This window comes from Rhipicephalus microplus, chromosome 7, assembly GCF_043290135.1.
Source record: "Rhipicephalus microplus isolate Deutch F79 chromosome 7, USDA_Rmic, whole genome shotgun sequence".
Classification (NCBI taxonomy): Eukaryota; Metazoa; Arthropoda; class Arachnida; order Ixodida; family Ixodidae; genus Rhipicephalus; species Rhipicephalus microplus.
Genome location: NC_134706.1, coordinates 32585426 through 32610069, shown reverse-complemented (window position 1 = coordinate 32610069; position 24644 = coordinate 32585426). Strand labels below are relative to the sequence as shown.

Sequence of the window (24644 nt, the reverse complement as noted above, 5' to 3'; positions counted from 1 at the left end):
ACGGCGGCGGCTTCGTCGGCTGGCATGCCCTCGATGTATCGACAGCACTTCCCGGTATACAGGACGCTTGCTTGTTGGTGCGGCCGTCTGTGTTGTGACGGCCGGAGGGATTCGTTCGTGGTCCGACTATACGCGTAGAGAAGCTGCACGGAGAGTTGTACACCTGTTGCATTTGGGGAACGACTGTTGAAGACGCCTTTGCTTGGTGTCTTCCAGTTTTGACGCTTGCCAACGGCATTTGACCATCTCCCAATGAAAAACAAACTTGTGGGCAGATTTCGAACGCCATAAGACAGTGAACGTATCAATGGTTCAACTTTAAGGTAGCGCGGTGCTGACATGGACACGAGATGAGAACACCAACCAATTCAACTTTTCTGTCATTATGAATGTCTCACCGAGTCAAATGAATTGAACTACCGCATTTATATGCATATGCCAGCGCTCTAGCTGATATTGACCTGTGTAGTGATGACTAATATCAGTTAACTTTAGCTTACGTGCGTGATGGCTGAAGTCTGCTAACGATGGCTGAATGAGTGTTGTGTATAGCTCTCTCTTCTTAAAAACCAACATTCTGTTCAGGCAATCTGAGCATGCAATGGCTGATTCAATTGTCTCAGCAATTTTCGTACAAATCATTAGCCCGACCTTCAAAAAATGTGTGCTCTCTTTGTAAACGGTTTTCTGGTCACCGGTATGACGACCGCTCAGTTGTGCTTGACACTTGGCTGATACGAGCTGCCTGCATGAGGAGGTGGGTTCGAGTGCCTGTATCTGCGGTAAGTGTTTGGTGGTTCGGGAAGTGCAAGTATATAGTGATTCTCTGCACCCCCTCATTAATTTTTTTATTCTAAATAAGTAAAACATTTAAGATTTCAAGAAACGTGTGTGCCAGCAATGTGCGTTAAGGGAAAGTTCTAGACGATTTGAATAATCCGTATGTCTTCCGCGGGGGACCAGTGAGCCGTCGATAATGCACCGGATATGTTTAGAAGAAACGTTGGACTATCGGAGTGCATTGGGCTGTCCCAGTTGAGTTTAGAAAAAGTGTTTAACGATTTTAGAGTATACTATGGGAGAGCATGAAGCCGTCCCGTAAGCTGTTTAGAAAAAAGTTTACTTACACTATGTACAAAAAAAAAAAAACAAAGGCTTCATAATATTCTAGTAATAGGGCACATACACTTCGGCACATTTGAAGTTGTAAAAGACTATGTCTACTTAGAGCAGGTAATAACCGCAGAGCCGAACCACGAGATTGAAGTAACTAGAAGAATAAGAAGGGGGTGGAGCACATTCGGCAAGCACTCTCAAATTATGACAGGTAGATTGCCACTATCCCTCAAGAGAAAGGTATATAACAGCTGTATTTTGCTGGTACTTAGCTACGGAGCAGAAACCTGGAGACTCACAAAGAGGGTTCAGCTTAAATTGAGGACGACGCAGCGAGCAATGGAAAGAAAATGGTAGGTGTAACCTTAAGAGACAAGAAGAGAGCAGAGTGGATTAGGGGACAAAGGGGGTTAAGAATATCATAGTTGAAATAAAGAAGAGGAAATGGACATGGGCCGGGCATGTAGTGCGTAGACAGGATAACCGCTGGTCATTAAGGGTAACTAAATGGATTCCCAGAGAAGGTTAAGTGGGTTAGGGGGAGACAGAAGGTTAGGTGGGCAGATGAGATTAAGAAGTTTGCGTATATAAATTGGCAGCAGCAAGCACAGGACCGGGTTAACTGGCGGAACATGGGAGAGGCCTTTGTCCTGCAGTGGACGTAGTCAGGCTGATGATGATGACTTCGGCACATCTATGTACCACGACAGACATCACTACGTTGCAATGAGGACATCATTGCTCTAATATACATGACACTGTCGCCATACGTGTACACAAGAACTCGTGTGATATCATGATACAATGAGTTTGCCTGGTGTGTGGATCGCTATTAATGTCGACGTACTTTTACTTGGCATTAGGCCGACCTATAGCTCGCAAACCACGCATATTTCTCTGAGCCTGCGGTTCATTTTTGTCATTCCAGATTCACACAAGTGAAGGTAAAAAGAGATTCATGAATTATTTCGTGTTTTTCTATTGTTTTAGTCTCTTGTACTCTCCCCGAGTATAAGATGCCGAAAATGGGAGAAAATATTCTTTGGATTTAGCACTTAGGTTTAAGAATCCCTACGCTGGCCATTCCGCAGATCTTAGACGCAAACCACTGCTTTTCTACAGCCACCACAAGCACCCATGACCACGAGGGCGTGTTTAATCGTGGACGTTAGTCGTCAAAATGGAGATGTATCACTGACCGTCAGCGTCATATACCTTCACGTTAAACGGGGCTGTAGCTGTGAAACACCCTGCGACATTGTCCAAGCTAACTCTCCTATGTCAGTGTACAGAAAACATTAAGTTACTTTTTTTAAGGACCCTGTTCACTTTCGTATCGTACCGAATCCTATGGCGGTGGGATCAACCATGTTTTCTATGGACGATTGTCTTTCCTCTCGGGATACTTGAATGCAGAAATTTGGGTATGTATGTATGTATGTATGTATGTATGTATGTATGTATGTATGTATGTATGTATGTATGTATGTATGTATGTATGTATGTATGTATGTATGTATGTATGTATGTATGTATGTATGTATGTATGTATGTATGTATGTATGTATGTATGTATGACAAACGATGGAGCCACCCGGCCAAAGTTTAAGTCTTTGCTGAACGGCCGGGCGTTTCGAACTCGTGGCTGCGTTCATACTTGCGAACATCGTTAATAGAGGAGCAAATATCACGCATATCTGAGGCGCAACATAAATACATAAGTATTATTTTGTGTGTTCATTTACTAGGAAATACATAAGTACGTAATTCAAAAGACCATAGTGTTGCTTACGCTGCGTTGAAAATGCGACGCCATGCCCGAGAAAGCACTTCGACGACGCTAAGGTGCCTCCACCTGGCAGTGGCGCTGGGTTCTGCACAAGCTCATGTTTCCCGAGGGCACCGCCAGATGGCGTTCATATGTCACGCAGCGCCTCACCTATTTTACGAATGTCAGCCCGATGCGGTCGATTCCACATACACGAGGTGCTGTCTGAGGCAAGGCAAAAGATAAATGGCCGCTTGGCAGGCAGGATGCCATCGTCTTTCGACGACACTTGCAGCGAAGCTCGCAGATACGTGGCCATGTTTTCATTCACTTCATTCCTTCGCACCAAATTATTGCATTATTGCCCGTCAGGCTGTACTTGCAGCTCACATGCATAACGAACGGAAACTTGGTGCGCCCTGAAAGGAGTACCAAGGAGCAAGAGACAACAGCTTACTGCATAGTCATCTTCCGCGAACACTTGTCTATTTAAATTGAACGACATAGCTGCACTGGCCCCGCTACAGGCCCGCAAAAAAGCCCGAACGCTGCATTGCAATTTCACTTTCCTTATGCGGTGAAGCGGGACAGCTGGCCATGTGCCCTTCATAGACGGCGCTGCCGATGCGATCGTATCACGTGACATATGTTACAAAACCAGATTGGATCGAGAAGGCTAGAGAATGATTTGCTGTCCCAGCGCTGGCTGCCAGTAGATGTCACCGGTCGTCATCACCGAACGAAAGTGTCCAAGAATTCATGCGCACGGCCCACAGTGCCACAGTGTACTATAGAAAGTTTCACATTCAACTTGCTTCGATTTTATGTAAGACTGGCGCCCCACAAGCACTGAAGTACTCGAGCTTGCCCCTGTTGGCATTTACTTGAGTAACTGACGTAGTCGGTGCTTACTCAAGTTTGGCCTGCAGTTGTTGATTTATTCTTGGTGTCCTGTGTTTCTGTTTTCGTCTATTATTGGTGGCCTATCTGCCAAGCTGCGGTCGCTTAACAATCTTCGTGTTCATAGTGTAATAAAAAAAGGGCTACAACGCTGCAAAGTTACCAACCCGGTAATAAGGCGTATATAGCAGGTGTTCACACCACTTAGCGCAGGTGGTCTGGTTCTTCGCCCGGCACTGCAGACAGGATGTGCGAACCGGTGCTTGTTCACGCCAAATTGGGGCTTAGGCGGCCAAAGGAGGCAGAGGTGCTAATCAATATATGCTTCGTTATTGGGAGAGCTTTTTGGGCGTTGTTACACGAGGCCATAGACCTCATTTTTTTTCCTCTCCTAATTAGCGCCTCTTTGGCTCCCTTATTAGGCGTCTCGTGTAACTCTTTCGTTGACAGGCGATGAGCGAGCAGTCTGGGCAAATTTTTCGTGAGGTCTATAGTCCTTCTTCTTGTTTATTATCAGCGTGGTCTCGATAAATACGTGCGTAAGAAGGTACATCTACCAAGGGAGTGATGTTGAGATAACGAGCTTTTCTTTGCCCCCCACCTTTCCCAGTTTACTGAACACGCATACGGATATTATATGTACTCGTTGTCCACTGCAAGTTATATACTTTGTTAGGGCCGGGACCGCTTTTCGATGTGCGTATTATCGATTACCGAAACGTGGGCGCTATAGCTATATAATTCTGTGCCTGTGAAGTGCGTGTCTACTTGATAGGACAGTGGCGCCTTCGAGGACATCACATGCGTTAACGAGGCAATCTCCCCATGGATGGCTCACCTTCGCACGTGTTTGGGACTGAAGATTGCCGAATACCAGGATCAGGTTTCGCGGACGGCCACCGCAGGCCGCTTTCATGGCGCGAGTCGCGCATGATGAAGTGCGCCACGTGCCTGTCGAAGGCTAATGGAGAGTGCGGCGACAACGAATTTGGCTAGTGCCCCACTGCTACTCGCTATTAATAAGGTCCCTAGATGAAACAAGTTTCCAAGGTAGCGACACATTTCCCTTTCCTTCTCGCCTATGTTCCTGTAGCACCCCCTGCAAGGTTCAAAGCTTTTATTAAAAAAGCGAATGTTTGGGTTCAGTTGCTTAGTCAATGGGTGTAAATGAAACAAAATAGAACGAAATGAGTCGTAGAATAAACAGTTACTTTTATGAACATAAACGGTACAACACAAGAGCAAGGGGGATGTGTTAATTACTCAACTGGCAACGTTGTGCGGCTCTATATTTTACACCATTAGCCATGGCGTCTCACGTCACACATCATAGTTTGTCCAGGGGTGTGTTCCAAGACTGTCTACGAGCTGTCTAAGAATTGGAACACAGCCCAGCTCTCCGAATGTGTTTTGTTCGTGCTGTGAGACAATGAACGCGCTTCTTGCTGGACCCTGTCAAGGACCACAGGGTGTGACGTTGTGACGAACGATTAAAGCCGGCTTGATGCACACGCAAGAAAAAAAAAAAGCTACGTCCATACTGGTACGAACGCTTGACTAGCAGCCCTGCGATGACGGTATTTTTTTGCTAATGGGCCCATTTGGACAATCGTGATGCCAGGTGATTCTGATGCGGCGCTCGGAACTTCCTGAATAAGTGAGAGTTCTACTGGTGAGGTGTCTCCAAGCTGCGCGTTTCGGCTCATGCGTGGACTGGTGAAGCGTGAAATGTTTCTGAAGGTGCGTTGATTACACCCTCCAGCTGCTCTGTGTACGTGCATACGCACAAGTATTTGTACCAACTGGCGTGCACTAGACGCGCATAGGACGCGCGCCTGGTGTTTCAATAAAAAGCGACAAATAAACTCGCTTCGCAGATCCGCTCTGACGTACGTTGACGGAGTTGCACGAAAGTATTCGCGTGAAATGTTTCATAGCTATATACTTCGCGGCGTGCTTCATTTCGGATAGCACAATGTAAGTTGAAGAGAGCGAAACCGTTTTCTGCTGTTTTACGGCAACGCAGCATTGGTGAAAAACGTGGATATTGCATTTAAAGAGCACCGCGAAACGATCTTGGTCGACTTGGAGCACACTCCTTCTCTTCAGTTTATGTCCTGGCTACGATTTTGTCTTTGGTCACGGCAAGAATCCGGCTGGAGCCATATGCGCGTGCGTACTTGTTTTGAACCTTTCGCATAATAATAAATAACACCACCAGCCATTTGCAAGATCACGTGCAAGGAATGCACCAATTACAGACGCGGATGGCAGAGAAAAAGAGGATTAATTGAGAGAGTTAGGAGGACGGCTCGAGAACAATGAGTGACGCTATACCTTGGAAACTTGTTTCATCTAGGGACCTTAGCTATTAAAAACTTACTGCTCCATCTGTTTTAAACAGTGGTGTTACCTGCTCAAAAAAGTATTCGCGTTTGCCTGCTTATCTGTCATGCCTGTCATCTATTTGTTTCAACTGTTTTCCGGTGCCATCTTGTAAAAAAAAGAAGAAAAAAAGGTATTCACGTCTTCTTGCTTAAGCTGTTGTCTGCCTGCTTGACGTCTGCTTCTTCTGTCTGCTTAACAATTATCTTACGTTGTCTACCTGTTTATGAAAGTGTTGTATACGTGTTACACCTGTCTGCTTGAGAGCATGCCAACTGTCGTCTGTCCATATATATACTGCCCTAACCTACAGAAAAAAACTCGCCGAAGCTGCGTCGTCTGCTAGCACGTTTCTTTACCCGTTCCTTCTGCTTGCCGATTCAACCGTGCCGTCTTTTTTTACAATGCACAGCGCGCGCCGCCAAATTGACGCATGAACACGCACAAGCCCGATCTATAACAAGCGAAGCTGGCCCAGCCGAAGCCGAATCTCGAAACAAGTCACAGCACGCCAGGAAAACTACAGCTTTGCCACCTAGTTCATGGAGGCGCCTGGGCTTGTTAAAAGGCAAGGCTTAAGAAGCTGGCAGACGACATCGTAAACGTCAGTTCAATGCTGCCCGTTGGAGCGGCTTCCGAGCCTTTGCTGCGCATATTGCATGTATCTAAGGTGTGCCTTTTATCGTTCGTGCATAAAGGTGGCCCGCCGGTAACGCAGTGCCAACAGAAAAACAATCGCGGGCCGGTTTTATGCCCAATCCCTGTTACGCCGCGCCCTGAATGATCTCCGGGACGAGTTGCTTATGACCGCAAAAAAGAGCTGGCTTCCATCGCGTGCAGCGAGCAGACGGCAACGTCGGGTTGAGCCTAGCCTCGGTTGCGGGTAGCCGTAGCCGAGTAGACGTTCCGTGTTGGCAGGTGTAGGGTTATTCCTTCCACGAGCTTCTCCAGGATGCCGCGGCGAGACGCGTTAGCAAGCTCGAAGACAGATTTAGCTGGTTAATATCGGTCGTCGCCGCTGTCGCTGCTAACTTGTTTGTACACTCTTTAAAAAAAGGCAGTGCTACTTACTAACTTTGAGGTAGTAAATTGTTGTCACAACTATCACTGCATAAGTAGTAACTGTAGGTAGTAGACCACAGGCATTTACTACCTCTGGCTGCTTCTAAGGTAGTAAACGTCTGCGGTATACTACCTGCAGTTACTACTTAGGTAGTGAATGTTGTGACAACAATTTACTACCTCAAAGTTAGTAGATAGCACTGCCTGTGTAGCTCATGAAATTTGCGGGTACGTCGCACAAGAACTGTCTATAGCTTTACCTCTGGACTGTGAGCAGGTGTAAGTTTCGCATGCATTGCAAGACTTCATGTTTCAGCTTCAACTAAGGGCATCGTAGTGCCGAATAAACGAAGCTGTAAAATATGGTCATACTTGAAGGAGGGCTCGTAGGGATAGAAATTGCCTCCTTTTTTTGGTGAAACAAGTGATTTTTTTCCGATGGTATCTAAATCGGGCAGTTTTTTTCTCCCCTAATGTTGGTCAAAAGTGATGGTTACATCTGCGGCTTTCTTTCTGCATTTTTTTTTTCTGGAATGCTCCGTACTTTCACTTTAACAATAAGAACGCCGTGGTTCTTTCTTTCAACTTGTCACATCAACCCTTAGGCGCTCCTTCCTGTTCCAAGCCATCTAAAGCGTCAGGGACATAACAAGCACTGACGGAAGGAGTGGTTCCGCAGTAGCAGACGCGCAATACCGCAGCCGAAGCAGACGACATGGTTCGCAGACGTCGTCAAGAGAAAATGGCGCCCGGGAGACAGACAGACGGCGTGGGAAAAAACGAAAAGGCGTGAAGACGCAACGCGGAAGGCTTGTTTCTGGAAGCGAGCTCAGTCACCGCAGGGGGCGGGGGTGAGATGACACGCCGATTCGAGCCGCCTGTTACAAACGAGCCTTGAGCAGTAGCAGACGGCGTTGTAGCAGACGACAAAGAGAAATGAGCGTGAAAGAATACGGTAACGCCGCAGCGCAGCGCGGAAGGGTTGACTACAAAGAAGGCTAAGCGAGCCTCTACTACCGTCGCTTACACGTCTGCTTCCCTTTTTTGTCTTCTGCTAACTTCACTGTCGGATAATTTGTTCCACGCATGCATACCAGAAGTTGCATGCGAGAAGCGAGGTCGCCGTCTGCTGCCGACCCACCCGGATGTATGAGAACTTCTCTTGAAGAGGAACAACGCTATGATCGGCTTGTTGTGTCGCGTAAGACGTGCGCGTCCTTGCAGCTTACTTCGTGTTTATTCTTCTTTACGTCGTGCGGTAAATGAGATAGATGACGCTCGCTATGTGCATTCTTTTCTCCTCTCGCTAGTCGACGAAATCAGCGTGAAAAAAGGATTGTGTTGCTAGCAATCCGCGCTTTTCCTTTTGTCGTCTGTTCAACCGACTTTTATGTAGTCAGCTAAGTTATGCCAGAAGTCGCAACGCATGCGAATGAAACGCCACCTTCTGCCGACCCCTGAGTTCTGTTTCGTCCTTAAAAAAAATGCATTCCGTTTCGCTAACTAGTTAGCCTTTTGCTTTCACTTTGTAAAGTTAACTACTTTATTTATTTTATGCCTAAATTTCCGGAGCCCTCCACTACGGCGTCTCTCATAATCATATAGTGGTTTTGGGACGTTAAACCCCACATATCAATCAATATTTTATATTGCTGTTATACGCTTGCACCGCGTATTGCACATTTCAGGTCAAAAAGTTTGACATCAGAGGCGAGAGAGTGACATCATCCTTTCACGAAAGGGGTCTGCTACAAAGAATTCTTACTAGGTAAGTGGGTCGGTACATCTCCGTGTCATTCGTTCATGCTGTTTTATTTAGTCACTTCCAATAATTCATAAACACTTCAACATTGTACTACGCTTTGTATTCACATTCGGAGTAGGTACAAGGCCAGTTTATTATTCTACCAGAACCTTGAATCATTTAAATTATGCAGAAAGCATAATTTTTGTGATAAAAAATTTAGACACACGCTTTGATTTGCATCGTTCGTTTGTCGGCACTGTTGACTTCGTATTTTGCCACGTTATGCCACTCGCCAGACATGTGTCAAGTGCTGAAGGCCAAGGAGCTTACAGAAGGAGAATTTTACGAGAAATTTTGTATGTGTGCGCGCATAACGTGTCAACATGCCAGAAACTTGCGTATAAGAGAACCAAGGTCGTGACGTAAACACGTTTACACATTATAAACCTTTCTGCACAAGGTGAGAAGACTGTACGACTCATCTTGATCACTGCCTAGAATGACCGTCACTTTCTGCTCAGCGTAATCGTATAAGGCATGTACCTCCTGTTTCGGGCGAAACAGGAGGTTTATTAGGCGTCTCATCGGTTACGTTTATGCGGTCACGAAAGGGTCCCGCCGAAACCGTGTGGCTGCTTCGGTGCCTTACGAGTTTTTTTCCTTCTTTCGATTATCAGTGCTACTTGTGTCTTTCTTTTTTTTTTCTTCGAAACCCGCGAGCGTTGTTTTACCGGCGCCCGTGCACTTGACCGCTAACCCTCTTATGCTTTCAGTTCGTCTGCGAAAGGTCGGTTTCGTCTGCTCCACGTTGAACGCCACGCCACTCTTGCCTTCCTTAATGAACCCAACACGCGTTTCTTTCTTTCTTTCTTTCTTTCTTTCTTTCTTTCTTTCTTTCTTTCTTTCTTTCTTTCTTTCTTTCTTTCTTTCTTTCTTTCTTTCTTTCTTTCTTTCTTTCTTTCTTTCTTTCTTTCTTTCTGCGCTTGCATTTTGTCTGCTAGCTTGTTAGTTCGTCTGCTCAGCGGCCGCGCGTCGTCTGCTCTTTTTATTCGCAGACTCGCCGTCTTTCTCAGCTAGCTTTTTTTGTTCGTCTGCTCACCCGATAAACGCTTGTCGTCTGCTACTACGCGGCCGTTGTGTGTGGGGTCCGTTACACCACAGCGTATAGTATAACGCCTGCCAATGACCCGCCACGTCCAAAACGCAAAGGCGAAAGACGTAAAGAAGATGCGGAAGGCTATTTTAGCGAATAAACCGGCCACCGTGTGCATTTCTAGTTGCCCGATACACCAGGCACGTGATGAAGACGAAGCTCTTTCTACAAGGTAAAGTATGTACGCCGAGATAGAGTTTAAGAGCGAAATCTAATGGGCTCAGTGAAAGTACGGCTTTCCGCCTTCCACAACCTACGGTGCACGAAGACGACTACTGCGAAAACAGGCCTTCTTCCCGTACATGCATTGCTCCAAATCGAACGTGGCGTTTGTGATAAACTCGTCGCATTACACACGCCCCGTTACATTCAATGCGGGACGTGACGGTGATAAACCATACACCGTACCACAAATTGAAAAAAAAAAGCCGAAGTTACACAGCAGTCTGCGACGCCAAAGCGAACAGGCTGTGTACGAAAAACCCGCAGCCGCAGTTGACTTATCTGAAGAATCGCGGGACTCCGTCTGCTTTTTCCGTACGATATAGCAGACGACACGTGTATTCGCTGCATGTCGTCTGCTCCTCGCGTTACTTTGCAGACGTTGGAAAATGAATCGCATCGAGTTGCGTGGCACCATTTGTTATATCTGCCTGCCATATTTAGAATGATCGTCGTTCTCATTGGTGCGTCGACATCTCAACGTCGACGCGCCAATACCCTATCACCTCTACCTTATCGCGCTTTTATTTTAAAAGCTTCGTTGCTGCAAAGTGTAGGTTCGGATTGAGCACGTGCAAAGGATCGCTTGAAGAACTACGTTATTATAGTTCGCAGATGTCCCAGAGATATCCCAGTGAGGCCGTCTGCACGGTTTTTTTTTTGTTGTTGTTTTAAACTCAGGCTTAGACGTGGTTGAGTGTTTTGTGTGTGTGTTGGGGGCGGGGGGGGGGGCGTTCGAATGAATATGTGATGTTCTTTAGTGTTGTTTTGCTTTTTTTATGTCTCATAAATGTGAGCCTTGTTTATCCTCTCCCTTCGAGTTGCAAGCAGAGTACACTGTGCCTGAAGTTGTTTCAGTGAAGAGGAAATGTTTTTTCCCCCTTCGTAAACGTTTTTCGTGTACCGCGTTTTGATATACGACTCCTAGGGTGGTCGCGTCTCGAAGAAACGATGCCATGTGTGAAGGCGCTACACAAAAGATCGTGTAGCCCACTTTTTGAAATGCATGGTCGGACGCTTGTGCGTACGCGTAGCCCTATGCATAAAGTCAAATCCGAAGATGATACAGCTAGATGAAAACAAATTTTAACGTTCCCGGTTTAGAAGGTGAAGGTCCAAGGCAGCGTACTCACGTTCATCGTTCCCGTTTTTTTTGTTTTTGTTTTTGCAAAAAGCAACAACACTATTGACGTCAACAACGTAGGAATGCTGATGATTCTTTGGTCACGCGAGACTTGGTAGGAAGGATGTCCGCGGTATGCAAAGTCCATTCACCTACATGTACACACATCGTTGGTTGGTCAGTTAGTTCGTAGTTTTTTTTTTAGAGCCCCGGAGTAACCCACCACGGGGGATCAACCATGAAATGGATGGTACCTTAATTTGGAGATAAATTGCTTTACGAACCAATCACGTTTATACACGGATGGTTTAAAAAAATTAACTCATTGGTAAAAAAGGATTCATAATATAATAAACGAAGGAAATAGAGAAAAAAATTCCGCAAGGCTAATAGGGCGAAAATAAAGTGAATTTACGCCTGAGCTTAACATTGGATTCGTTTTGTTTTTTCTTGTAAATTTGCATGCGGCTTCGCAAACGTTCCTGTGGCCAAACCCATTTCGGTTGCTCCAAAGGGTAAAACCACCGGAAGGGATAAATTTAAAGCCATCCTACGCGCATCGCTAGATCATAGCACTCGAAATATACGGCAAAATTCTTTTTTTGACAATGAAAGCTGTTACGAGATCAGAACCACCAATTTTGGTAGCCGTTGCAGTCCCTGTTCGTGTACAACCACTATAGCGCGATGTGAGGAAATAGAATGCCCAGGATCGAGTGGGATTCGAACCTATACTCCCTCTGCGTAGCAGGCGAGTATTGTACCAGGGAACCACGCCGGTGTTTAAAACGCCTTTGCAAACGGACCATACCTGCTTCATATTGGGCAAGGGTTCACTTAAAAGACGTTTTATAGCATCGCATAGGTGTATGGCAATAAGTGTAAAATAACGGCTTCACACAATACGCATTGCGTGACCAGTAGGTGGTTTACGTATCTTCCCACCCATTACAAATAACTGGGTAATTATTCTTGATCTTTCTCAGGCACGGCGTCAACGAAGTCCACGTAACGCTTTGAGATGTGTAGCGGGTACCTCGCTTCTCCACAGAATGAGGAATAATGACGTAGTGGGTGCTTCATTACTTCGCAAGAATTATGATTTGTGGCGTAGTGGGTACCTTACAACAGTGGCTGGTCCTCTATACTTTACTAAAACTATAATTTATGGCGTAGTGGGTACCTTGTAACTGTGGCTGGTCTTCCCGCAGGGTGACCAGATACAGTTACGAGGTAGCCACTACATATATGGCGACCAGCCACAGTTAAAAGGTACCGTATAAAAAGTGGCCAGTCGCCATTACGAGGTACGCACTACATATAGGGTGAGCAGCCACAGCTACAAGGTACCAACTACATATACGGTGACCAGCCACAGTTACAAGGTACCATGCAGTGTGAGCAGCAACAGCTACAAGGTATACCCGCTGCATATAAGGTGGCCAGCCACATCTACAAGGTACCCACTACATATAAGGTGACCAGCCACAGCTACAAAGTACGCACTACATATAGGGTGACCAGCTAGAGTTACAAGGCACCCGCTACATATAAGGTGGCCAGTCACAGCTTCAAGGTACCCACTACACATAAGGTGGCCAGTCACAGCTACAGGGTACCCACTGCATATAAGGTGGCCAGTCACAGCTAAAACGTACCCGCTACATATAAGGTGGCCAGCCACAATCACAAGGTACCTACTACATGCGAGGTGGCCAGTCACAGCCACAAGTTATCCACTACATATAAGGTGACCAGTCACATATACAAGGTACCCGCTACATATAAAGTGGCCAGCCACAACTACAAGGTACCCGCTACATATACGGTGGCCAGTCACAGCTTCAAGGTACCCACTACACATAAGGTGGCCAGTCACAGCTACAGGGTACCCACTGCATATAAGGTGGCCAGTCACAGCTAAAACGTACCCGCTACATATAAGGTGGCCAGCCACAATCACAAGGTACCTACTACATGCGAGGTGGCCAGTCACAGCCACAAGTCATCCACTACGTATAAGGCGACCAGCCACAGCTACAAGGTACCCGCTACATATAAAGTGGCCAGTCATGGCTACAAGGTACCCGCTACATATCAGGTGGCCAGCCACAGTTGCGAGGTACCCACTATGGCATACATCATAATTATCGTCGTGTAGGGAAGCGTAGGAGGGTTCACAACGTGCTGTAACAGAAAAGCCGCTCCAGTAGCTTTCGTTGTCACTTAGCTAAGCATGCAGTGTAGGCGTGACGTTTATTATTTTTCTGATTCTGAAGCTTTAAGTACACATACCAAACCACGAAAAGATTACGAGACGCCGCTTGTAACGTGGAACACCGGATTAACATCGATCCCCTGTGAATATTCTCTAGCGTGCGCGGACATGTTTACATTCGATTCTCATCGCAATGCGACCCGGGCGTCTAATACGCGTCCTTCTGCTTTGCTCTGAACTGCCAAAGCCGAGCGCATCATCGGTTGGTTGTCGTTGCCTGGTTACAATACGCTAAACCGGGGCGCGATTTCGGTTTCAGATAACTCGGGCCGAATTAAACATACTGCCAAAAGTTAGGTACCCGGATGTTCTTTTTACATTTTCCCGTCTACTCAACACCATGATGCATGCATAATCGTGTCCTATGAAGCAGAAAGATAAAGAAAGCGTAAGCACTGCCGGACCGGACCGCATAAGCAGAAACGATGGTATCGACCGATCAATATGCTATCACCGCTCACATGAAGAAGTACAAACGGAAAATCTAGCATACGGACGGGCGATGGTGTTTACATGGCTGCAAACACGACTGTTACAAACCTTTTAGACAAACGTGTTGTCCGGTAAAAGCGATCACTTACGTCCATGCGTAGACTATCGGACGCGGTTATCACAAGGCGTGACATGCTTATTACGTTGAGAAACACCTTCGCTTTTATTTCGGGTTCGCCCGTTGCATGTATTTAGCCAAATCTCAGAAGGGGCGACTTATGGGGGCACGCTGTCCCCGCGGACACAGCAATTTTTCTTTGATCGAATCGCCGGTGCCACGATGATCAGATAACGGCTTTGGCGAGCTGCGTTTTGAACTTGGTCCCGCTCGCCGCATGCACGATACGATAATGGCGCGATTTTTTTTTTCACTGTGAAGCTGGCTTATTCTTCTTTTGCCGTAATTTCTTTGGAGAAACAGTAAGGCTCACTGGCTCTTAATCAAGCCAGTTAAACAGTCAGTAGAAGTACACAAGGCAGGCCGTCTGCTTTGCATATGCCGGTGCAGACGAGAAAGAAGCAGACGAAAATAATGTTTTTTTTTTGGCCGCGTTTGCTGCCACCGGGTGGCACGAACCTTTTCGAGGCAAAACGGTTCGGTTCACCCAATAGCCGCTTAAAACCGGCTTGACTTGGCTGAAAACGTATGAATAGACGGCGACAGAATCGCTGTGTTGGACAGTTTTTTGGGGACGTTTAGGTGGTGGGAACGAAAGGTATAAAGTTCCTCACTAGCTTGTGAGGATCTTTACCGTGCGGTGGTTATTTATCCGTGGTCTTTGCTTGGCCGGGAGCCTTATGCATTCGCGAGAACCGCCTCTGCGCATGGATACGTGATCTCGTTCTGTAATACTGTCTATAAGCAATGTGGTAACGACTTGCCCGATCATGAACACCGTGTGTTATGCTATTTGTGGATGTATGCCGTACGTGTATGTCTGGTAAGTGCGTGTGTAGCGTAAGGATCGATGTGTCGCTTCGGTGAAGTGTATGCTTGCGCCAAAACTTTCATTGAAGCTTCTTCTTGCGTAACTGCGTGAGACAGATACGAAATGCACAAGTTGGAAGCGATGGACTATTACCAGGCGTTCACATGACGTTATTTTCCAAGTGGCCTAAATATGTTGTCGCCGAATACGATAATCGGTTTTCTAAGCTATGTCTTTTCTTGTGGGTGTATACAAAGAAAAAAAAAAGAAATAAAGTTGAAGATATGCTGGGAGCACTATAAATATTCGCTCAAAATTGCCACCTTAAGCGCCTTCTTAAAATTAAACAGTGCCGCAAGGCAGTCGTGTCTTGCGGTGAAGTGCACGCTGTGTATTGCGGTAAAGCATACATATTGCGCGCGCTCGTGTTTAAATTGGAAATGTAGCACTGACATTGGGCCTCGTGTGTGCACCTAAATTGTACACGCGCTATCCTCTGCCTCATCAGTGACGATGCGGCAGTCAGTATCGTCATCATCTTCAGCTTGTGTAACAAGCACAGAACAATTTACCTAGTAAAATATATTTTGTGGCAGGCAATTCGCAAGGCATTCAGATGTTAGTTCATTGCAGGATTAATTCAAGATTGTTAAATGGCACCTTCATATAAACGAAACATGCATATGAGAGGCTTCAGTCGTACTTCAAAATTTGTGCCATGCCTCAAATTGAAAATGATTATAAATTAAATATATGCTAAGGCTGGGTGTAGATTACCATTCACAATTCAATTACCATTCATATTTTAGAAACTTAGAAAATTTGTAGCTCATGTTTTCCTATCGAGTAAGCACAAAAATAACTGTTGAAGAATGGTCTACAATTACTCGCACAGTTTGCAAGAAATAGATCTTTGAAACGTATGTCGTGCCAGAACTAACTGCAAGGTGGTTAGAGGAAACTGGTTATGACCCGACATAATAGCGCATGTTCGAACGTTTTACATGGGCTGCTTGTTGGCAAAATGGGGTGGGAATTAGGTAAGTGCCTGCAGGGATCTGCACCAAGAGACGAAACCTGCTACATCTTTTTTATAAATTTCATTATTTGTGTCAAGCATGCGTGCACTCTTTGTTGTTGTGTTCTCTCAGGGAGCAAGTATATGGCATACGCTTGAAATCCATACGTTACCCCTGCGATTTGAAGATGTTATCACAGTGGACATGAACGTGCAATGTAGTTGAAAACGTTGCTGGGCACCAACTTTCTTAACAATCTGAACCCGCTTATACTACAAAAGTTACCACGTGACTTCAGCCAAATAGTTTCTAACTGTTGTGGTTACTGTCAGATAAAAGTAATAATGAGCTAGTTGTGCTTGGACAACAGTCTTGCTTTACTGTATTAAAATACAGTAATTTAGTACCTGCATATAGAACTGACCACTTATTTTTTTTTATTTGTAGTCCTATTTGTTACAGTTTACTTTCAAAATATTTCATACAAGGTGGTTAAGTTTTAAGTCCATACAGTGGGCAAATTTTATCAGCAATACCGCATGCTGTACAATCACTTTTACTTCTCCTAGAAAGCATGGTGTTCCACTATTCCGGTATGTCTCGGCTGGGCTTCTCGACCTCGACGACTGTACATGTCAAACAGTTTGCCAATTGTAACTACTTACTCCCCCATAACTCTAAATTTTGTCGAGCCATAATAAATAATTGGCAGTAAGAACCAGTTACAAAACCCTTTTTTTATGAAGTGCTCTTTAATCAGGGACCTAACAATTCTGTACATAAACGATGACAGCAACCACTTCTCCACAGATTGAACGATTAGGTTGTACTCATAAAAGCATTAATATAATCAGACTCTTTTTTTTTTTGGAAAGTAAATACAATGCATAAATAGTCTAACCAGTCCGTGATTCAATATTGTAGCTAAACTATCGTTGAAAGCCAGAGTCATTTACAAATGCCATGTGAATTCCCGGAAAGCGCTAGGTAGCTTTATATAAATTGGGGATGTCTGCAAAAAAGCAAAAAGCCTACGTTTATGTTGAGCAGAAGTCCAAGTGAACATGCATGCATATGTTCATGAACTAGTTCCCTGTAAGATGTGGTGCAACAGCTCTAGCTTAAAAGCTTCAGGCAGCTTTTATGCTGCTCCAAAAAGATTTTAGTTGCACCACAAGCTCCGGATATGCCTTTCATGAGTCACGTCACTGTGCCTGTTCAGTGTTTAAAAAACAGGTTTGAAGGGGATGCTAAAAATTTTTTTTGAAGGGGTGAGTAGCAGAGAGCATTAATTTATTAAAGTCTTCAATTTTATTATGTTAGCTCTGAGGCTTGCAGGTATGTTAAATGAGCATGGTCATATGAGTAACACCTCATAGGTCAATAATTTTTGGGTTGACAGCAAGGTATGAAGAGACAGGATTATGAAAATTGCAGAAGTAGAAGTAATGAAGTTGTCGAGAAGACTTTGTTAACAGTACATTTACAGGCTTCACGCACAGTTTGCTTTCCAGCAGGGTGAATTTACTTTTGCTGATGCTTCCGATTGCGTCATTGCACTTCGTAAGCACAGGTTTTATGCACTGCACGTGACGATCTTGTTTTTTCAAGGTTCATGTACTGATTAAAAAGTATAGGATCAAGAAACTTACATGCTGTCTTAAGGCATAATCAGGCTCACCATAGAGGTAAGTGGTGAGATTTTAGTTAGTTGTATGTGGGAGGTCTGTGTACATAACATCATAGTAATCTTGCAATGCTGTAGCTTTATTTGTGTAACGAGTGAAGCTTCTTTTCCTGTTAAAAATTTCTGCCAAGCAAACAAGTTTCAACAGTCGGATTTGCCCTTGGGTAAAGGAGGTGGTAAGAGTGAGCTTATTCAGAAGCCCTTCAAGAGTACCCACTGAAGGAATTAGTACCTATAGGGCAAAAATTCCAGTGCACCAAGAAGGGCAAGGGAGGACGGTGCAGGTTAACATTTCAGGAGGGCATCTTCAGGACATCATCCTTCTCTAGCCACAAGCTTGTATGGCCAATGTTTAGCTGACTCCTACTAACATAAACTAGGTATAAATGTTGCTTCTCTATTGCAAGATGACACACCATATACCTTTTGAGAGTCTCCTCACCACAAGCTCTTACATTAGCCTAAAAATATTTTTTTTCTACGGTGCCCTTTTTTTGTCCTAAACAGTTGTCTGAAGCAACAATATGCACATTGTGACAGTCTAGCTGGTGACCACAGAGATGGCTCCTGCCATCACGATGTATACTCCACTCAAGATGTAAGACACTGCAAAATCATAGTCCGGTGTGCGTGTATACGACCTTGAACATGCAAGCAGTGACCACTTCTCTTGTGTTCTCTGCACTGGCGCATGCTTGTTGCACACCTGTTCAAGATTGTGACAATGAAATTAGTTCTGGCAATGCTGTCTCAGAGGTAAGACTGTGTACGCCCTTAGGAACACCATGGTGGAGCGAGCAGAGATTCATATCTAATGTAGTAATAAACTGGCAACACCATGGTGATATAAGCACACTTGCATTAATTTATTACATTTTTATTGAGGCAGACATCACACAGCTAAGCCTAGTTGTGATCTCTTTTCATTATTGTCTACATAGTTTTTCCGTTGGTCACAGCACAGGAAGAAAAATTTCTCTGTGGGAGCACCATATTTTAAGCTTGCATGACTCCAATGAAGCACTGTGCGAACAGATATATTGAAAATGTCAATACTTCGGGTCCTATAAATGGTGAACCGGTTGTCACATTCAGCCGGTGATCCTGCAGGAGCTTTAGCATATACTCTAAGGTCATTTTGCATCAACAATGCCACATACAATAGTTTAACAATGGTTGTTAATGGGCAAGATGATGCATAGCTTCAGGGAGCTAATTAAGCTAAGGGGGAAAATTATAGACGCCTAAGCACCACTCGAAAAATGAAAAAGCACAGAAAAAGAGCATCGGTCGCAGCTGAACTACAGAAAATATTTACACTGCACCACACATTTGCATCGTCTAGAATTTTCCCTAATAATGTTATACCAACCTGCCTAGCAGCAAGTACTTCTAAGGCAATAAAGTGCAGAATGACACTTGCATAAGACAGGGAACAGGACGCGAGTTAACTGCCATCTATGTTTGTTTGTGCAGGGTGTCTACCAACCTGGGAAAGTCGGGGAATTGGGGCCTTGCTGGAAAACTGTAGGAACTTTGGTAAAACCTGGCTAATTCATGGAAACTGGCGGCAGTCTGTGCCACCATCACAAAAATAAGCATTACCCTTGATCAATACTCAAAAAGTCACTCCTTCGACTGCAACTACAGTGAACAGCTAGAAGAGGCCTAAAAAAAGGCAATGCATAACTGTTTCTTCTTAGTGTACAAACAAAAGGATACACCGACCAAAATAACACAAAGTTTACTGATGTTTGGGCACCTGATAATGTTCTGAATGACAGCCATAAGAAAGGTACATCGTATTTAAGTATGACTAGGTGCGTGATGTAAGCACCAAAAGTATATGGTGAGCGTTCCATAAATCTTATTGAGTATATGTGCAGCTGTGTGAATGTGCAGGGATTCCAGGTGCTGGCATGATGCAAGCTTGTTTTCTTCGACCAGAACACGGTTGCTTGACCAGTCGATTTGAAAGCCTGTATATTCCGCATGTTCAGCGAGGGCATCCAAGGCCACCCATGATTTGGTGACTTCATTTTGAACTGTTGTGTTGTTTAACCCTTTCATCGAAATCACAGGTCTCATAGACTGACATGTTGTCACACTCGTGGCAGACTACAGTGTAAAGAAGACTACAGAAAGTTCGCTCGGCAGCTTATTCTTCCCACTGACTAAAGCATTCCTTAGCTTCCATGTTGGTACATGCAATATTTTGATGTATGTTCCTTCTACATATCACATATCATATCTGACTTTCCAAGCACAGCATTTCTCACATCGGTAAATTTGTGCATATTTGTCATGGCCACAAATTCGGCTTGGCTTGAAGGCCTTTTAGTTTGGTGCTTATGTTAGAACTGCCATCACAAGAGGTTTGCTGGGCTATGTTTTGCCTTGTATAATATTATTGCTATTATTATTATTATTGGCGATGCAGCTGCAAACGTCCTCCGCTATGCACTTATTGCTGATATTTCAAGAGTAGCACACTCTCTTCTCATTTCATTTCCTTGAGATAGTGTTATTAAATCCATGAGTATTTTTTATCATTATGTTCATAGAAGAGTACGTAAATGAAGGTAGCATGAAGGTAACCAAAACACGCAACTTAGCTTCACAAAAAAAGCCTACTGGCTTTTTCAGCTTGCCTTTGTTGTACATAGCCTGGTCACTCCTCACAACGGTGTTCATGCTGTCTGAGACGCATCTGGAAGCTAAGTTGCATGTTTTGGTTGCTGACAAGGAAGGCTTCTTTTCAACTCTAGATTGCTCTATGTATAATGATAAGGTAGCCACTGGTTTGGAAAAAAGCTGAATAAATCATTTTCTGAGCAACTGCAGCCAATCAATTTATGTGGATGGACATGCATCTTCACTTTCACATGCAAAGCCTGGTGTTCCCCAGGGATAAATCATGGGACCAGTTTTGTTTCTCATTTACATCAACGACATTGGACATGGTTTGTCATCTACTATCAAATTATTTACATACAACTACATCATTTATAGAAAAATTGACAGTACCCAAGCTGAGTCATTATAGTTGGACCCTAATAAACTCGCATTTTGTGTCACCATGGCAAATTAACACTTCCAAAACGAAGGCCATGACGTTTACAAGAGCACATAAAACAGAAATGAGTCAATATGAAATTCAAGCTCTCCCCATTGAAAAAGTATCCCTATTTAAATATCTTCGAATTCATTTATCTTCTGACCTGCCTTAGAATAAGCGCATCGATATCATAACTAGTGAGGTGTCAAAAGCACTTGGATTTATTAAAAGAAACCTTTACTTGGTGAACTATACCTCTAAAATGCTAGCGTACACAACACTTGTCCGTTGAAAGATAGAATATGCATCCATCATCTGGAACCCACATCAATCATATCTCATCGATTAACTAGAATCAATACAAAATGAAGCAGCAGGATTTATCACCAAGTAGTATTCTCGCAACTGCAGCACTACAGATATTACACACTCACTTTCATTACCCCTTCTTGAAACACGCAGACTGTCGTTGCTGTTGTTGCATTTTCATAGATTTCATCATAGTAAATCTGCCTTCGTAAAGCTTGCACAAACACACCTCATAATATTTTGAAACATATTGACAACCAATTCAAAATACAGCCTTTTTTGGTACGCACAATTATGTATCAACACTCACATTACTTCGGAGCACACATCACTGGAACACACTGCCGGGCGACATCGCTTGATTCATTGATCATGCCGCCTTTGTAAACCAATTCAATATTTTCTTGGACATATGACTTACCTATCTGTGTGAGTTTGTAAGTGCATGTTTGTGCTTATTTTTACTCTTTTTTCATTGTAAATATATTTTCTCCTTAAAGATGATAGTCTTGCTTGGGATACTCCAACGCAAAAATTTTGGTCTGTCTGTCAGCAAAAAGGCTCAAGTACGACCACATCCACAGCATCCACCAGTATTGCTCAAGTTTCTGCGTTCATACTTGTACGATTGTCAATAAAAAGCAAATATTGAGCATATTTGAGGCACAATATCAACACGTCAATATTGTGCACTGTGTTTATTTATACTAGAAAAGGTATAAATAAGTAATTCTAAGCACTGCAGCTGACAATGCGACGCTTCGCATGGAAAGGCGAGTCTCCTACGCTTTTCTAAGACGATACTGTGCTGCTACCTGTCTTGAAATCTACAAAGTATGGCCTCCAAGATTGCACGCATGCTGCGTGCTGCGTGCTCGCTATAACAAAGGTCATCCTTTCGTTTTCTGAAATTACCGCCAGATGGCATTCATGTCTCACGCAACACCTTCAGGATCCCATTCACCAGTTTTCTCGTGCAAAACATCAAATAAATATTTCTGTCTATTCACTCTTTTCAGGCGAAATACAATAGTCTTTCGACGACATTTTTGGTCAAATATGCAGATAGGGGGCAATTTTTTTCATGGCAATTTTCTGTATATATATTTTTTTGCACTATAGCTGTGTCTCTCTTATTGAGTTTTCATTCCTGCCACAATTTTTTTTTCCTTTTGCATCTTTGTCTATGGAACCGTATTTTACATTGTTTACCACTTTAATTTTATAATGGGCAATGTTCTGATTTGCAAATTTATTGTATAACTAAAACCCCCTGCGTAATGCCTGAATGAGCCTATAGGGTATATATTAATAAAAAAAAGTGTTGATGCACAAAGCGGGTGACTGAACGAATAAGTTTATGCCCTGTTACTAACGCTTAATCAGGAACATGTAGCGGCAAGTGTGAAAAAAGCAAAAAGGCAAAAACTATCAGTTTTTATTTCAGTGAAGATTCATGTTGCCTTTAAGAGCTGTTGTTTCAGAAAAAGACACTTGGTAAATAAATGTTTCAGAGTATATTCAAAGAAATTCGGAGCGTTTGAAGACTTGTGATCCGCTAAGAATTTCTAACTCAGAGTCTATCATCTTATCACGAAGTGAACAACCTTCTTTGTGCCGTAATGCATTCGGTATAGACGTAAAAGATTTATTTTATTGTTTGCCCCAATGTGAAGATTTGAAGTGTATAAAGCAGTGCATGAGAGAAGATAATGATGAGTTGTTGTTTCAGTGCCAGTGTGGCATCTCTATTGCATCGTTCTTAGAGCTCATGCAGGCCACCTAAATTCTGCCGTTGTGTTTTGGAAGGGAAATAATTTTGTCCAAAAATCTGGTATCTGCATTGAATTATGAATATACCTGTAATTAGTTATATTTTTCTTGGGTATGTAGACGGGCAGCTGCAAAAGCATTTGAATTGGTTATCATCACACGCTGTTTGATATGTCAATGACTTCTTATTTCTACTGGACATTAACAATTGCTCTTTACTGGTTGCTAATATGAAGAAAGTTGTTAAGGAAAACGAAATGTCAGCGTTTCACTTTGGAGTTTCAAAAAATTGATGAGCTACAGTTTCTCGATTTAAGACAGGCTTTCGTAAAAGATCACATATATAGCAATACCAACCTAGATTCATAAAGCCAATTCTGGCCACTCAAAACCACTCAGAACCATACCATACCACTCAAAACCATACAGGGAGCCATTGTGTCAACTTTGCTGGGTGCCGCTCTTCAGAAGTTACGCGAGCACCTTATGGCGCATGCATTTGATGCACAAGTTGCTCGCCTTGCAAATTCTGGCTTTCCGAGTGACGTGATTTGCTCCTTGTCGGAAAAACTTATTTCAAAGATCGAGAAGTTTTATCATTGTGATTCTAGTGCACTAGAAATTAGCAAGAAAAAGAGGCAGGCAGTTATCCCATACATACACAGGATAGCACATGGTTTGAAAAATGTTGGTGCTCGTTATTGCATAAACATGTCATTCTCAGCATGTAATAAAGTGCATAATGTGTGTACTTTTGTGGATAGAGCATTGTGTCAGCAGCCAGGGAAAGGGAACAAATGTGTCTCCAGTCATGTCCACAGATATGCTCCTTGCACTACTGGCGTGGTTTATGGGATTCCACTGTCTTGCAGCTGCGAATATTTAGGTGAAATGGGGCATTACATAAACGTGTGCTTAAGAGAGCAGGGGCTAGTGCCATCAGATGCTAAAATCACGTCTAATTTGGCAGCTTGTTGTAGTCCATGTGGATGTGTGCTCAGGGCTGGGCAGAGATGCCCGAAAAAGTATTCTGGAATGTAGATATCGAAATGCGTGGTTTGGAAGCATAAAATACAGATACTGAGATAAATTTGTAATTCATTTGACAGGATATTTCAGAGATACGTTTGCAAAAAGACAAAAAAGTATTCCAGAATACATACACTAAAATACTTTTGTCTATGCCGGGGATAGTTATACTCCATACAAACATTTGTTATGTGCAGCATAATATTTAAAATGTGCAGCACATTGAAACTTGCGAATGAAATTCATTTATTATATTTTCACCATTCTCCGAGTGTCATTAAGGCATTACAAAGGATGCTTACACTGCACATAATTGTTAATAACCACATATTTACAGATATCACTTGCAATAAAAAACTATGCCATATGAGAGCATCAGTCACACGCATTGTACACTGAAATCCGGAACTCGACAGCAACACTATTAGTTATGCTAGAAGGAGCATAGTTCAAGCGAAGTGCTGGAACCATAAACAAACGAACTTCCGGTTGAAGGTTTAGTGTTTTCTAGAATCATCTTAGAAAAGGCAGAAAGAATTAAGAACGGACAAAACAAGGAATGCGAAAGGAAACTCAAAAAGACCTCTTTCGTAT

At 43.6% G+C, this 24644-nt stretch overlaps 1 long non-coding RNA gene across 1 annotated transcript in view; it reads left to right on the top strand.

Annotated features, from left to right (window-relative positions):
- Positions 1-24644, top strand: part of LOC142767394 (uncharacterized) — a 202801-nt gene that overhangs the window by 73960 nt on the left and 104197 nt on the right. The window contains exon 2 of the long non-coding RNA XR_012884850.1: positions 8920-8999. This is a non-coding gene — a long non-coding RNA (uncharacterized LOC142767394). The remainder of the gene's footprint in view (positions 1-8919; positions 9000-24644) is intronic.